A 17,175-nucleotide genomic window follows, 5' to 3' on the forward strand; every position below is an offset into this window, starting at 1 on the left:
AAAGAAATTTACCGTGTTGTTTAGTGAGGTATGCGATAATAGTTCTTGTTATGGTATGGTACAACAACCCTTCTATGTTTCTTCAATTTGTATGAATGATTACCGATAGAGTCCCACAGTCCTGCAGCAAATTACAGAGTAATCAGATGGTGTGGAGATGGGCTTAGAGCCCAGGAAGAATGTGTCACAAATAAGATAAAAAAGCATCTTATTTGACAATTCAACATTCCTTATTTAGAACGGGCGAATTCAATGCCAAGAAAGTGCTTTTAAAAAACTTATATTCTTAATCTTGAAGGATTCATGGAGAACTACTTTTATGTTACCAAATTTAATAAGTTAATCATAAACTAGTATCACGTCATGCCAATATACTATCAATAATACGAAGGACAGAGGCTAGCATTAGAGACGACTTGCTGATAATTGTGTTGGAATAGGGTCAACTTCTCATAATGATTCCGACTCACCTTTTTGAGGCCATGTATGGATTTAATAATTTGGTTAGGCCTGGACACGACATCCCCAGGGGTTATTTCCTTATAAACATCTTCTTGAAAGTATCCATGTATGAAGGTATTGTTTATATCAAGTTTACGTATATTTCAACCGTGTTTAGGAGTTAGTGTGATTACTAGTCTCACACTGGTCATTTCGGATAGAGTGAAGGATGTATCGAACAAATCTAGTCCGTGTATTTTGGCATACCCTTTTGCCACAATCTGCCTTATATCATTTAGTCCACCCGTCTCAGTGATGCATGATTTTGTATGTCCAGCTGCATCCTATTGGTTTTACACAAGGAGGGAGGTCAACTAGTTTCCATCTACAAGACCTCTTGTCGGGTTTGGTTCCAACAATCAAACTTACTAGCCTCCGCATAAGACTCTATTTCAGTCTGTACAATGATATACATGGCAAAAACGACAGAGAGATTTGGGCATATTAGATAAAGACATTGGGGCGAGATTATAACATTTAAAAAAAGATCACAATAAAGTATGACATTGAAATGTGAAATATAAAGTAGATAGTAGGTAAAGTGTAGCTTAAATGTTCATAAACGTTATATATAATGCATTAAAAATGTTCTTGGTTAAAAATCCAATTAATTAAAAAACAAAAAACGAACAAGTTTGATTCAAACTATGGTAAAAAAAACATGTTGCCTTTGAGGCTCATAAATGACCATTTACAATTACTATCATCTAAAAAGGGTAAAACATGGACGTCAAAGTGCAACAAAATGAAAAAAAATATCACAGCTTTATTTGTGCACCAGCCGGGAATCGAACCCGGGTCTGTACCGTGGCAGGGTACTATTCTACCACTAGACCACTGGTGCTTGTTGGTAACACTTTAAAAATATATTACATGTGTAACTATGCAAATCTACACCATTTAATGTACCTTGTTAATGGTATTATATAATGCATGTGCTATGTTGTTATTATTATCCTTTTCAACATAAGGAAATTTCAATTAAGTCCTTCAAAATAATGCAAGATTTAATTTAGTCCCCTATAAAAAGAAAAAAAAACTACGAGTCGGTGTAAAAAAAGTAAATAATAGGTTTTAAAATCATGTGTACATTCTAGAAATTCAACGCATTATAAGAATGAGGAAACTTATTATTTTCACATGGTGAAGACATAAGGAGACATACCTTCATCTATTACGATGCGATGGATCGTAGATATAATCTTTTGAGTCGCTATTTATCTTTTTACCTATCTTTCTTTCTAACAAATCGTTCTTGATGGTAATAAGGTAGAGAAAATTTATGGAAAATTCACTTGTACTCACTCACTTGGATAATTGAAGTGAACAGGCTCTATATTCTACCTCTTAATATGATATGTATACTGTAAGTTATTTATTGGTTGTCAAAGATATTGGATATTTAAAAGGGAAGAAGCATTTCCAAGAAATGGTTCTTCTAGAGTCAATGCATCCATCCCAATGGCGTCTGTGAAACCAAGGAGTTGCAGTGGTTACTTTCTGAGTAAAAATAGACCATTTCTTGCGCATTATTTAGGGTACTTTATTACTCAAGTTGCAACAAGGTGGTTAATGAAACTAGGCTTGAAAAGAAATTTACCGTGTTGTTTAGTGAGGTATGCGATAATAGTTCTTGTTATGGTATGGTACAACAACCCTTCTATGTTTCTTCAATTTGTATGAATGATTACCGATAGAGTCCCACAGTCCTGCAGCAAATTACAGAGTAATCAGATGGTGTGGAGATGGGCTTAGAGCCCAGGAAGAATGTGTCACAAATAAGATAAAAAAGCATCTTATTTGACAATTCAACATTCCTTATTTAGAACGGGCGAATTCAATGCCAAGAAAGTATTTTTAAAAAACTTATATTCTTAATCTTGAAGGATTCATGGAGAACTACTTTTATGTTACCAAATTTAATAAGTTAATCATAAACTAGTATCACGTCATGCCAATATACTATCAATAATACGAAGGACAGAGGCTAGCATTAGAGACGACTTGCTGATAATTGTGTTGGAATAGGGTCAACTTCTCATAATGATTCCGACTCACCTTTTTGAGGCCATGTATGGATTTAATAATTTGGTTAGGCCTGGACACGACATCCCCAGGGGTTATTTCCTTATAAACATCTTCTTGAAAGTATCCATGTATGAAGGTATTGTTTATATCAAGTTTACGTATATTTCAACCGTGTTTAGGAGTTAGTGTGATTACTAGTCTCACACTGGTCATTTCGGATAGAGTGAAGGATGTATCGAACAAATCTAGTCCGTGTATTTTGGCATACCCTTTTGCCACAATCTGCCTTATATCATTTAGTCCACCCGTCTCAGTGATGCATGATTTTGTATGTCCAGCTGCATCCTATTGGTTTTACACAAGGAGGGAGGTCAACTAGTTTCCATCTACAAGACCTCTTGTCGGGTTTGGTTCCAACAATCAAACTTACTAGCCTCCGCATAAGACTCTATTTCAGTCTGTACAATGATATACATGGCAAAAACGACAGAGAGATTTGGGCATATTAGATAAAGACATTGGGGCGAGATTATAACATTTAAAAAAAGATCACAATAAAGTATGACATTGAAATGTGAAATATAAAGTAGATAGTAGGTAAAGTGTAGCTTAAATGTTCATAAACGTTATATATAATGCATTAAAAATGTTCTTGGTTAAAAATCCAATTAATTAAAAAACAAAAAACGAACAAGTTTGATTCAAACTATGGTAAAAAAAACATGTTGCCTTTGAGGCTCATAAATGACCATTTACAATTACTATCATCTAAAAAGGGTAAAACATGGACGTCAAAGTGCAACAAAATGAAAAAAAATATCACAGCTTTATTTGTGCACCAGCCGGGAATCGAACCCGGGTCTGTACCGTGGCAGGGTACTATTCTACCACTAGACCACTGGTGCTTGTTGGTAACACTTTAAAAATATATTACATGTGTAACTATGCAAATCTACACCATTTAATGTACCTTGTTAATGGTATTATATAATGCATGTGCTATGTTGTTATTATTATCCTTTTCAACATAAGGAAATTTCAATTAAGTCCTTCAAAATAATGCAAGATTTAATTTAGTCCCCTATAAAAAGAAAAAAAAACTACGAGTCGGTGTAAAAAAAGTAAATAATAGGTTTTAAAATCATGTGTACATTCTAGAAATTCAACGCATTATAAGAATGAGGAAACTTATTATTTTCACATGGTGAAGACATAAGGAGACATACCTTCATCTATTACGATGCGATGGATCGTAGATATAATCTTTTGAGTCGCTATTTATCTTTTTACCTATCTTTCTTTCTAACAAATCGTTCTTGATGGTAATAAGGTAGAGAAAATTTATGGAAAATTCACTTGTACTCACTCACTTGGATAATTGAAGTGAACAGGCTCTATATTCTACCTCTTAATATGATATGTATACTGTAAGTTATTTATTGGTTGTCAAAGATATTGGATATTTAAAAGGGAAGAAGCATTTCCAAGAAATGGTTCTTCTAGAGTCAATGCATCCATCCCAATGGCGTCTGTGAAACCAAGGAGTTGCAGTGGTTACTTTCTGAGTAAAAATAGACCATTTCTTGCGCATTATTTAGGGTACTTTATTACTCAAGTTGCAACAAGGTGGTTAATGAAACTAGGCTTGAAAAGAAATTTACCGTGTTGTTTAGTGAGGTATGCGATAATAGTTCTTGTTATGGTATGGTACAACAACCCTTCTATGTTTCTTCAATTTGTATGAATGATTACCGATAGAGTCCCACAGTCCTGCAGCAAATTACAGAGTAATCAGATGGTGTGGAGATGGGCTTAGAGCCCAGGAAGAATGTGTCACAAATAAGATAAAAAAGCATCTTATTTGACAATTCAACATTCCTTATTTAGAACGGGCGAATTCAATGCCAAGAAAGTATTTTTAAAAAACTTATATTCTTAATCTTGAAGGATTCATGGAGAACTACTTTTATGTTACCAAATTTAATAAGTTAATCATAAACTAGTATCACGTCATGCCAATATACTATCAATAATACGAAGGACAGAGGCTAGCATTAGAGACGACTTGCTGATAATTGTGTTGGAATAGGGTCAACTTCTCATAATGATTCCGACTCACCTTTTTGAGGCCATGTATGGATTTAATAATTTGGTTAGGCCTGGACACGACATCCCCAGGGGTTATTTCCTTATAAACATCTTCTTGAAAGTATCCATGTATGAAGGTATTGTTTATATCAAGTTTACGTATATTTCAACCGTGTTTAGGAGTTAGTGTGATTACTAGTCTCACACTGGTCATTTCGGATAGAGTGAAGGATGTATCGAACAAATCTAGTCCGTGTATTTTGGCATACCCTTTTGCCACAATCTGCCTTATATCATTTAGTCCACCCGTCTCAGTGATGCATGATTTTGTATGTCCAGCTGCATCCTATTGGTTTTACACAAGGAGGGAGGTCAACTAGTTTCCATCTACAAGACCTCTTGTCGGGTTTGGTTCCAACAATCAAACTTACTAGCCTCCGCATAAGACTCTATTTCAGTCTGTACAATGATATACATGGCAAAAACGACAGAGAGATTTGGGCATATTAGATAAAGACATTGGGGCGAGATTATAACATTTAAAAAAAGATCACAATAAAGTATGACATTGAAATGTGAAATATAAAGTAGATAGTAGGTAAAGTGTAGCTTAAATGTTCATAAACGTTATATATAATGCATTAAAAATGTTCTTGGTTAAAAATCCAATTAATTAAAAAACAAAAAACGAACAAGTTTGATTCAAACTATGGTAAAAAAAACATGTTGCCTTTGAGGCTCATAAATGACCATTTACAATTACTATCATCTAAAAAGGGTAAAACATGGACGTCAAAGTGCAACAAAATGAAAAAAAATATCACAGCTTTATTTGTGCACCAGCCGGGAATCGAACCCGGGTCTGTACCGTGGCAGGGTACTATTCTACCACTAGACCACTGGTGCTTGTTGGTAACACTTTAAAAATATATTACATGTGTAACTATGCAAATCTACACCATTTAATGTACCTTGTTAATGGTATTATATAATGCATGTGCTATGTTGTTATTATTATCCTTTTCAACATAAGGAAATTTCAATTAAGTCCTTCAAAATAATGCAAGATTTAATTTAGTCCCCTATAAAAAGAAAAAAAAACTACGAGTCGGTGTAAAAAAAGTAAATAATAGGTTTTAAAATCATGTGTACATTCTAGAAATTCAACGCATTATAAGAATGAGGAAACTTATTATTTTCACATGGTGAAGACATAAGGAGACATACCTTCATCTATTACGATGCGATGGATCGTAGATATAATCTTTTGAGTCGCTATTTATCTTTTTACCTATCTTTCTTTCTAACAAATCGTTCTTGATGGTAATAAGGTAGAGAAAATTTATGGAAAATTCACTTGTACTCACTCACTTGGATAATTGAAGTGAACAGGCTCTATATTCTACCTCTTAATATGATATGTATACTGTAAGTTATTTATTGGTTGTCAAAGATATTGGATATTTAAAAGGGAAGAAGCATTTCCAAGAAATGGTTCTTCTAGAGTCAATGCATCCATCCCAATGGCGTCTGTGAAACCAAGGAGTTGCAGTGGTTACTTTCTGAGTAAAAATAGACCATTTCTTGCGCATTATTTAGGGTACTTTATTACTCAAGTTGCAACAAGGTGGTTAATGAAACTAGGCTTGAAAAGAAATTTACCGTGTTGTTTAGTGAGGTATGCGATAATAGTTCTTGTTATGGTATGGTACAACAACCCTTCTATGTTTCTTCAATTTGTATGAATGATTACCGATAGAGTCCCACAGTCCTGCAGCAAATTACAGAGTAATCAGATGGTGTGGAGATGGGCTTAGAGCCCAGGAAGAATGTGTCACAAATAAGATAAAAAAGCATCTTATTTGACAATTCAACATTCCTTATTTAGAACGGGCGAATTCAATGCCAAGAAAGTATTTTTAAAAAACTTATATTCTTAATCTTGAAGGATTCATGGAGAACTACTTTTATGTTACCAAATTTAATAAGTTAATCATAAACTAGTATCACGTCATGCCAATATACTATCAATAATACGAAGGACAGAGGCTAGCATTAGAGACGACTTGCTGATAATTGTGTTGGAATAGGGTCAACTTCTCATAATGATTCCGACTCACCTTTTTGAGGCCATGTATGGATTTAATAATTTGGTTAGGCCTGGACACGACATCCCCAGGGGTTATTTCCTTATAAACATCTTCTTGAAAGTATCCATGTATGAAGGTATTGTTTATATCAAGTTTACGTATATTTCAACCGTGTTTAGGAGTTAGTGTGATTACTAGTCTCACACTGGTCATTTCGGATAGAGTGAAGGATGTATCGAACAAATCTAGTCCGTGTATTTTGGCATACCCTTTTGCCACAATCTGCCTTATATCATTTAGTCCACCCGTCTCAGTGATGCATGATTTTGTATGTCCAGCTGCATCCTATTGGTTTTACACAAGGAGGGAGGTCAACTAGTTTCCATCTACAAGACCTCTTGTCGGGTTTGGTTCCAACAATCAAACTTACTAGCCTCCGCATAAGACTCTATTTCAGTCTGTACAATGATATACATGGCAAAAACGACAGAGAGATTTGGGCATATTAGATAAAGACATTGGGGCGAGATTATAACATTTAAAAAAAGATCACAATAAAGTATGACATTGAAATGTGAAATATAAAGTAGATAGTAGGTAAAGTGTAGCTTAAATGTTCATAAACGTTATATATAATGCATTAAAAATGTTCTTGGTTAAAAATCCAATTAATTAAAAAACAAAAAACGAACAAGTTTGATTCAAACTATGGTAAAAAAAACATGTTGCCTTTGAGGCTCATAAATGACCATTTACAATTACTATCATCTAAAAAGGGTAAAACATGGACGTCAAAGTGCAACAAAATGAAAAAAAATATCACAGCTTTATTTGTGCACCAGCCGGGAATCGAACCCGGGTCTGTACCGTGGCAGGGTACTATTCTACCACTAGACCACTGGTGCTTGTTGGTAACACTTTAAAAATATATTACATGTGTAACTATGCAAATCTACACCATTTAATGTACCTTGTTAATGGTATTATATAATGCATGTGCTATGTTGTTATTATTATCCTTTTCAACATAAGGAAATTTCAATTAAGTCCTTCAAAATAATGCAAGATTTAATTTAGTCCCCTATAAAAAGAAAAAAAAACTACGAGTCGGTGTAAAAAAAGTAAATAATAGGTTTTAAAATCATGTGTACATTCTAGAAATTCAACGCATTATAAGAATGAGGAAACTTATTATTTTCACATGGTGAAGACATAAGGAGACATACCTTCATCTATTACGATGCGATGGATCGTAGATATAATCTTTTGAGTCGCTATTTATCTTTTTACCTATCTTTCTTTCTAACAAATCGTTCTTGATGGTAATAAGGTAGAGAAAATTTATGGAAAATTCACTTGTACTCACTCACTTGGATAGTTGAAGTGAACAGGCTCTATATTCTACCTCTTAATATGATATGTATGCTGTAAGTTATTTATTGGTTGTCAAAGATATTGGATATTTAAAAGGGAAGAAGCATTTCCAAGAAATGGTTCTTCTAGAGTCAATGCATCCATCCCAATGGCGTCTGTGAAACCAAGGAGTTGCAGTGGTTACTTTCTGAGTAAAAATAGACCATTTCTTGCGCATTATTTAGGGTACTTTATTACTCAAGTTGCAACAAGGTGGTTAATGAAACTAGGCTTGAAAAGAAATTTACCGTGTTGTTTAGTGAGGTATGCGATAATAGTTCTTGTTATGGTATGGTACAACAACCCTTCTATGTTTCTTCAATTTGTATGAATGATTACCGATAGAGTCCCACAGTCCTGCAGCAAATTACAGAGTAATCAGATGGTGTGGAGATGGGCTTAGAGCCCAGGAAGAATGTGTCACAAATAAGATAAAAAAGCATCTTATTTGACAATTCAACATTCCTTATTTAGAACGGGCGAATTCAATGCCAAGAAAGTATTTTTAAAAAACTTATATTCTTAATCTTGAAGGATTCATGGAGAACTACTTTTATGTTACCAAATTTAATAAGTTAATCATAAACTAGTATCACGTCATGCCAATATACTATCAATAATACGAAGGACAGAGGCTAGCATTAGAGACGACTTGCTGATAATTGTGTTGGAATAGGGTCAACTTCTCATAATGATTCCGACTCACCTTTTTGAGGCCATGTATGGATTTAATAATTTGGTTAGGCCTGGACACGACATCCCCAGGGGTTATTTCCTTATAAACATCTTCTTGAAAGTATCCATGTATGAAGGTATTGTTTATATCAAGTTTACGTATATTTCAACCGTGTTTAGGAGTTAGTGTGATTACTAGTCTCACACTGGTCATTTCGGATAGAGTGAAGGATGTATCGAACAAATCTAGTCCGTGTATTTTGGCATACCCTTTTGCCACAATCTGCCTTATATCATTTAGTCCACCCGTCTCAGTGATGCATGATTTTGTATGTCCAGCTGCATCCTATTGGTTTTACACAAGGAGGGAGGTCAACTAGTTTCCATCTACAAGACCTCTTGTCGGGTTTGGTTCCAACAATCAAACTTACTAGCCTCCGCATAAGACTCTATTTCAGTCTGTACAATGATATACATGGCAAAAACGACAGAGAGATTTGGGCATATTAGATAAAGACATTGGGGCGAGATTATAACATTTAAAAAAAGATCACAATAAAGTATGACATTGAAATGTGAAATATAAAGTAGATAGTAGGTAAAGTGTAGCTTAAATGTTCATAAACGTTATATATAATGCATTAAAAATGTTCTTGGTTAAAAATCCAATTAATTAAAAAACAAAAAACGAACAAGTTTGATTCAAACTATGGTAAAAAAAACATGTTGCCTTTGAGGCTCATAAATGACCATTTACAATTACTATCATCTAAAAAGGGTAAAACATGGACGTCAAAGTGCAACAAAATGAAAAAAATATCACAGCTTTATTTGTGCACCAGCCGGGAATCGAACCCGGGTCTGTACCGTGGCAGGGTACTATTCTACCACTAGACCACTGGTGCTTGTTGGTAACACTTTAAAAATATATTACATGTGTAACTATGCAAATCTACACCATTTAATGTACCTTGTTAATGGTATTATATAATGCATGTGCTATGTTGTTATTATTATCCTTTTCAACATAAGGAAATTTCAATTAAGTCCTTCAAAATAATGCAAGATTTAATTTAGTCCCCTATAAAAAGAAAAAAAAACTACGAGTCGGTGTAAAAAAAGTAAATAATAGGTTTTAAAATCATGTGTACATTCTAGAAATTCAACGCATTATAAGAATGAGGAAACTTATTATTTTCACATGGTGAAGACATAAGGAGACATACCTTCATCTATTACGATGCGATGGATCGTAGATATAATCTTTTGAGTCGCTATTTATCTTTTTACCTATCTTTCTTTCTAACAAATCGTTCTTGATGGTAATAAGGTAGAGAAAATTTATGGAAAATTCACTTGTACTCACTCACTTGGATAATTGAAGTGAACAGGCTCTATATTCTACCTCTTAATATGATATGTATGCTGTAAGTTATTTATTGGTTGTCAAAGATATTGGATATTTAAAAGGGAAGAAGCATTTCCAAGAAATGGTTCTTCTAGAGTCAATGCATCCATCCCAATGGCGTCTGTGAAACCAAGGAGTTGCAGTGGTTACTTTCTGAGTAAAAATAGACCATTTCTTGCGCATTATTTAGGGTACTTTATTACTCAAGTTGCAACAAGGTGGTTAATGAAACTAGGCTTGAAAAGAAATTTACCGTGTTGTTTAGTGAGGTATGCGATAATAGTTCTTGTTATGGTATGGTACAACAACCCTTCTATGTTTCTTCAATTTGTATGAATGATTACCGATAGAGTCCCACAGTCCTGCAGCAAATTACAGAGTAATCAGATGGTGTGGAGATGGGCTTAGAGCCCAGGAAGAATGTGTCACAAATAAGATAAAAAAGCATCTTATTTGACAATTCAACATTCCTTATTTAGAACGGGCGAATTCAATGCCAAGAAAGTATTTTTAAAAAACTTATATTCTTAATCTTGAAGGATTCATGGAGAACTACTTTTATGTTACCAAATTTAATAAGTTAATCATAAACTAGTATCACGTCATGCCAATATACTATCAATAATACGAAGGACAGAGGCTAGCATTAGAGACGACTTGCTGATAATTGTGTTGGAATAGGGTCAACTTCTCATAATGATTCCGACTCACCTTTTTGAGGCCATGTATGGATTTAATAATTTGGTTAGGCCTGGACACGACATCCCCAGGGGTTATTTCCTTATAAACATCTTCTTGAAAGTATCCATGTATGAAGGTATTGTTTATATCAAGTTTACGTATATTTCAACCGTGTTTAGGAGTTAGTGTGATTACTAGTCTCACACTGGTCATTTCGGATAGAGTGAAGGATGTATCGAACAAATCTAGTCCGTGTATTTTGGCATACCCTTTTGCCACAATCTGCCTTATATCATTTAGTCCACCCGTCTCAGTGATGCATGATTTTGTATGTCCAGCTGCATCCTATTGGTTTTACACAAGGAGGGAGGTCAACTAGTTTCCATCTACAAGACCTCTTGTCGGGTTTGGTTCCAACAATCAAACTTACTAGCCTCCGCATAAGACTCTATTTCAGTCTGTACAATGATATACATGGCAAAAACGACAGAGAGATTTGGGCATATTAGATAAAGACATTGGGGCGAGATTATAACATTTAAAAAAAGATCACAATAAAGTATGACATTGAAATGTGAAATATAAAGTAGATAGTAGGTAAAGTGTAGCTTAAATGTTCATAAACGTTATATATAATGCATTAAAAATGTTCTTGGTTAAAAATCCAATTAATTAAAAAACAAAAAACGAACAAGTTTGATTCAAACTATGGTATGTTGCCTTTGAGGCTCATAAATGACCATTTACAATTACTATCATCTAAAAAGGGTAAAACATGGACGTCAAAGTGCAACAAAATGAAAAAAATATCACAGCTTTATTTGTGCACCAGCCGGGAATCGAACCCGGGTCTGTACCGTGGCAGGGTACTATTCTACCACTAGACCACTGGTGCTTGTTGGTAACACTTTAAAAATATATTACATGTGTAACTATGCAAATCTACACCATTTAATGTACCTTGTTAACGGTATTATATAATGCATGTGCTATGTTGTTATTATTATCCTTTTCAACATAAGGAAATTTCAATTAAGTCCTTCAAAATAATGCAAGATTTAATTTAGTCCCCTATAAAAAGAAAAAAAAACTACGAGTCGGTGTAAAAAAAGTAAATAATAGGTTTTAAAATCATGTGTACATTCTAGAAATTCAACGCATTATAAGAATGAGGAAACTTATTATTTTCACATGGTGAAGACATAAGGAGACATACCTTCATCTATTACGATGCGATGGATCGTAGATATAATCTTTTGAGTCGCTATTTATCTTTTTACCTATCTTTCTTTCTAACAAATCGTTCTTGATGGTAATAAGGTAGAGAAAATTTATGGAAAATTCACTTGTACTCACTCACTTGGATAGTTGAAGTGAACAGGCTCTATATTCTACCTCTTAATATGATATGTATGCTGTAAGTTATTTATTGGTTGTCAAAGATATTGGATATTTAAAAGGGAAGAAGCATTTCCAAGAAATGGTTCTTCTAGAGTCAATGCATCCATCCCAATGGCGTCTGTGAAACCAAGGAGTTGCAGTGGTTACTTTCTGAGTAAAAATAGACCATTTCTTGCGCATTATTTAGGGTACTTTATTACTCAAGTTGCAACAAGGTGGTTAATGAAACTAGGCTTGAAAAGAAATTTACCGTGTTGTTTAGTGAGGTATGCGATAATAGTTCTTGTTATGGTATGGTACAACAACCCTTCTATGTTTCTTCAATTTGTATGAATGATTACCGATAGAGTCCCACAGTCCTGCAGCAAATTACAGAGTAATCAGATGGTGTGGAGATGGGCTTAGAGCCCAGGAAGAATGTGTCACAAATAAGATAAAAAAGCATCTTATTTGACAATTCAACATTCCTTATTTAGAACGGGCGAATTCAATGCCAAGAAAGTATTTTTAAAAAACTTATATTCTTAATCTTGAAGGATTCATGGAGAACTACTTTTATGTTACCAAATTTAATAAGTTAATCATAAACTAGTATCACGTCATGCCAATATACTATCAATAATACGAAGGACAGAGGCTAGCATTAGAGACGACTTGCTGATAATTGTGTTGGAATAGGGTCAACTTCTCATAATGATTCCGACTCACCTTTTTGAGGCCATGTATGGATTTAATAATTTGGTTAGGCCTGGACACGACATCCCCAGGGGTTATTTCCTTATAAACATCTTCTTGAAAGTATCCATGTATGAAGGTATTGTTTATATCAAGTTTACGTATATTTCAACCGTGTTTAGGAGTTAGTGTGATTACTAGTCTCACACTGGTCATTTCGGATAGAGTGAAGGATGTATCGAACAAATCTAGTCCGTGTATTTTGGCATACCCTTTTGCCACAATCTGCCTTATATCATTTAGTCCACCCGTCTCAGTGATGCATGATTTTGTATGTCCAGCTGCATCCTATTGGTTTTACACAAGGAGGGAGGTCAACTAGTTTCCATCTACAAGACCTCTTGTCGGGTTTGGTTCCAACAATCAAACTTACTAGCCTCCGCATAAGACTCTATTTCAGTCTGTACAATGATATACATGGCAAAAACGACAGAGAGATTTGGGCATATTAGATAAAGACATTGGGGCGAGATTATAACATTTAAAAAAAGATCACAATAAAGTATGACATTGAAATGTGAAATATAAAGTAGATAGTAGGTAAAGTGTAGCTTAAATGTTCATAAACGTTATATATAATGCATTAAAAATGTTCTTGGTTAAAAATCCAATTAATTAAAAAACAAAAAACGAACAAGTTTGATTCAAACTATGGTAAAAAAAACATGTTGCTTTTGAGGCTCATAAATGACCATTTGAATTACTATCATCCATGGATGTCAAAGTGCAACAAAATGAAAAAAATCGCTTTATTTGTGCACCAGCCGGGTCTGTACCGTGGCAGGGTACTATTCTACCACTAGACCACTGGTGCTTGTTGGTAACACTTTAAAAATATATTACATGTGTAACTATGCAAATCTACACCATTTAATGTATTTAACGGTATTATATAATGCATGTGCTATGTTGTTATTATTATCCTTTTCAACATAAGGAAATTTCAATTAAGTCCTTCAAAATAATGCAAGATTTAATTTAGTCCCCTATAAAAAGAAAAAAAAACTACGAGTCGGTGTAAAAAAAGTAAATAATAGGTTTTAAAATCATGTGTACATTCTAGAAATTCAACGCATTATAAGAATGAGGAAACTTATTATTTTCACATGGTGAAGACATAAGGAGACATACCTTCATCTATTACGATGCGATGGATCGTAGATATAATCTTTTGAGTCGCTATTTATCTTTTTACCTATCTTTCTTTCTAACAAATCGTTCTTGATGGTAATAAGGTAGAGAAAATTTATGGAAAATTCACTTGTACTCACTCACTTGGATAGTTGAAGTGAACAGGCTCTATATTCTACCTCTTAATATGATATGTATACTGTAAGTTATTTATTGGTTGTCAAAGATATTGGATATTTAAAAGGGAAGAAGCATTTCCAAGAAATGGTTCTTCTAGAGTCAATGCATCCATCCCAATGGCGTCTGTGAAACCAAGGAGTTGCAGTGGTTACTTTCTGAGTAAAAATAGACCATTTCTTGCGCATTATTTAGGGTACTTTATTACTCAAGTTGCAACAAGGTGGTTAATGAAACTAGGCTTGAAAAGAAATTTACCGTGTTGTTTAGTGAGGTATGCGATAATAGTTCTTGTTATGGTATGGTACAACAACCCTTCTATGTTTCTTCAATTTGTATGAATGATTACCGATAGAGTCCCACAGTCCTGCAGCAAATTACAGAGTAATCAGATGGTGTGGAGATGGGCTTAGAGCCCAGGAAGAATGTGTCACAAATAAGATAAAAAAGCATCTTATTTGACAATTCAACATTCCTTATTTAGAACGGGCGAATTCAATGCCAAGAAAGTATTTTTAAAAAACTTATATTCTTAATCTTGAAGGATTCATGGAGAACTACTTTTATGTTACCAAATTTAATAAGTTAATCATAAACTAGTATCACGTCATGCCAATATACTATCAATAATACGAAGGACAGAGGCTAGCATTAGAGACGACTTGCTGATAATTGTGTTGGAATAGGGTCAACTTCTCATAATGATTCCGACTCACCTTTTTGAGGCCATGTATGGATTTAATAATTTGGTTAGGCCTGGACACGACATCCCCAGGGGTTATTTCCTTATAAACATCTTCTTGAAAGTATCCATGTATGAAGGTATTGTTTATATCAAGTTTACGTATATTTCAACCGTGTTTAGGAGTTAGTGTGATTACTAGTCTCACACTGGTCATTTCGGATAGAGTGAAGGATGTATCGAACAAATCTAGTCCGTGTATTTTGGCATACCCTTTTGCCACAATCTGCCTTATATCATTTAGTCCACCCGTCTCAGTGATGCATGATTTTGTATGTCCAGCTGCATCCTATTGGTTTTAAACAAGGAGGGAGGTCAACTAGTTTCCATCTACCAATCCTCTTGTCGGGTTTGGTTCCAACAATCAAACTTACTAGCCTCCGCATAAGACTTTATTTCAGTCTTACAAGGCAAAAACGACAGAGAGATTTGGGCATATTAGATAAAGACATTGGGACGAGATTATAACATTTAAAAAAGATCACAATAAAGTATGACATTGAAATGTGAAATATAAAGTAGATAGTACGTAATGTGTAGCTTAAATGTTCATAAATGCATTAAAAATGTTCTTGGTTAAAAATCCAATTAATTAAAAAACAAAAAACACACAAGTTTAATTCAAACTATGGTAAAAAAAATATGTTGCTTTTGAGGCTCATAAATGACCATTTAGAATTACTATCATCTAAAAAGGGTAAATCATGGATGTCAAAGTGCAACAAAATGAAAAAATATCACAACTTTATTTGTGCACCAGCCGGGTTCAGTCTGTACCGTGGCAGGGTACTATTCTACCACTAGACCACTGGTGCTTGTTGGTAACACCTTAAAAATATATTACATGTGTAACTATGCAAATCTACACCATTTAATGTACCTTGTTAATGGTATTATATAATGCAAGATTTAATTTAGTCCCCTATAAAAAGAAAAAAAAACTACGAGTCGGTGTAAAAAAAGTAAATAATAGGTTTTAAAATCATGTGTACATTCTAGAAATTCAACGCATTATAAGAATGACGAAACTTATTATTTTCACATGATGAAGACATAAGGAGACATACCTTCATCTATTACGATGCGATGGATCGTAGATATAAACTTTTGAGTCGCTATTTATCTTTTTACCTATCTTTCTTTCTAACGAATCGTTCTTGATGGTAATAAGGTAGAGAAACTTTATGGAAAATTCACTTGTACTCACTCACTTGGATAGTTGAAGTGAACGGGCTCTATATTCTACCTCTTAATATGATATGTATACTGTAAGTTATTTATTGGTTGCCAAAGATATTGGATATTTAAAAGGGAAGAAGCATTTCCAAGAAATGGTTCTTCTAGAGTCAATGCATCCATCCCAATGGCGTCTGTGAAACCAAGGAGTTGCAGTGGTTACTTTCTAAGTAAAAATAGACCATTGCTTGCGCATTATTTGGGGTACTTTATTACTCGAGTTGCAACAAGGTGGTTAATGAAACTAGGCTTGAAAAGAAATTTACCGTGTTGTTTAGTGAGGTATGCGATAATAGTTCTTGTTATGGTATGGTACAACAACCCTTCTATGTTTCTTCAATTTGTATGAATGATTACCGATAGAGTCCCACAGTCCTGTAGCAAATTACAGAGTAATCAGATGGTGTGGAGATGGGCTTAGAGCCCAGGAAGAATGTGTCACAATTAAGATCAAAAAGCATCTTATTTGACAATTCAACATTCCTTATTTAGAACGGGCGAATTCAATGCCAAGAAAGTATTTTTAAAAAACTTAAATTCTTAATCTTGAAGGATTCATGGAGAACTACTTTTATGTTACCAAATTTAATAAGTTAATCATAAACTAGTATCACGTCATGCCAATATACTATCAATAATACGAAGGACAGAGGCTAGCATTAGAGACGACTTGCTGATAATTGTGTTGGAATAGGGTCAACTTCTCATAATGATTCCGACTCACCTTTTTGAGGCCATGTATGGATTTAATAATTTGGTTAGGCCTGGACACGACATCCCCAGGGGTTATTTCCTTATAAACATCTTCTTGAAAGTATCCATGTATGAAGGTATTGTTTATATCAAGTTTACGTATATTTCAACCGTGT

At 34.1% G+C, this 17,175-nt stretch overlaps 6 non-coding genes across 6 annotated transcripts; all 6 read right to left on the bottom strand.

The window, feature by feature from the left end:
- Positions 1 to 1,274: 1,274 nt before the first annotated feature.
- Positions 1,275 to 1,345, bottom strand: TRNAG-GCC (transfer RNA glycine (anticodon GCC)). Its single transcript has one exon. It is a non-coding gene; the product is annotated as a tRNA-Gly (tRNA).
- Positions 1,346 to 3,363: 2,018 nt separating this feature from the next.
- TRNAG-GCC (transfer RNA glycine (anticodon GCC)) lies at positions 3,364 to 3,434 on the bottom strand. Its single transcript has one exon. It is a non-coding gene; the product is annotated as a tRNA-Gly (tRNA).
- Positions 3,435 to 5,452: 2,018 nt separating this feature from the next.
- Positions 5,453 to 5,523, bottom strand: TRNAG-GCC (transfer RNA glycine (anticodon GCC)). The gene has a single exon. It is a non-coding gene; the product is annotated as a tRNA-Gly (tRNA).
- Positions 5,524 to 7,541: 2,018 nt separating this feature from the next.
- TRNAG-GCC (transfer RNA glycine (anticodon GCC)) lies at positions 7,542 to 7,612 on the bottom strand. Its single transcript has one exon. It is a non-coding gene; the product is annotated as a tRNA-Gly (tRNA).
- Positions 7,613 to 9,629: 2,017 nt separating this feature from the next.
- On the bottom strand, positions 9,630 to 9,700 carry TRNAG-GCC (transfer RNA glycine (anticodon GCC)). The gene has a single exon. It is a non-coding gene; the product is annotated as a tRNA-Gly (tRNA).
- Positions 9,701 to 11,708: 2,008 nt separating this feature from the next.
- TRNAG-GCC (transfer RNA glycine (anticodon GCC)) lies at positions 11,709 to 11,779 on the bottom strand. The gene has a single exon. It is a non-coding gene; the product is annotated as a tRNA-Gly (tRNA).
- Positions 11,780 to 17,175: the final 5,396 nt, after the last annotated feature.

This window comes from Vicia villosa, unplaced genomic scaffold (assembly GCF_029867415.1).
Source record: "Vicia villosa cultivar HV-30 ecotype Madison, WI unplaced genomic scaffold, Vvil1.0 ctg.000585F_1_1, whole genome shotgun sequence".
Classification (NCBI taxonomy): domain Eukaryota; kingdom Viridiplantae; phylum Streptophyta; class Magnoliopsida; order Fabales; family Fabaceae; genus Vicia; species Vicia villosa.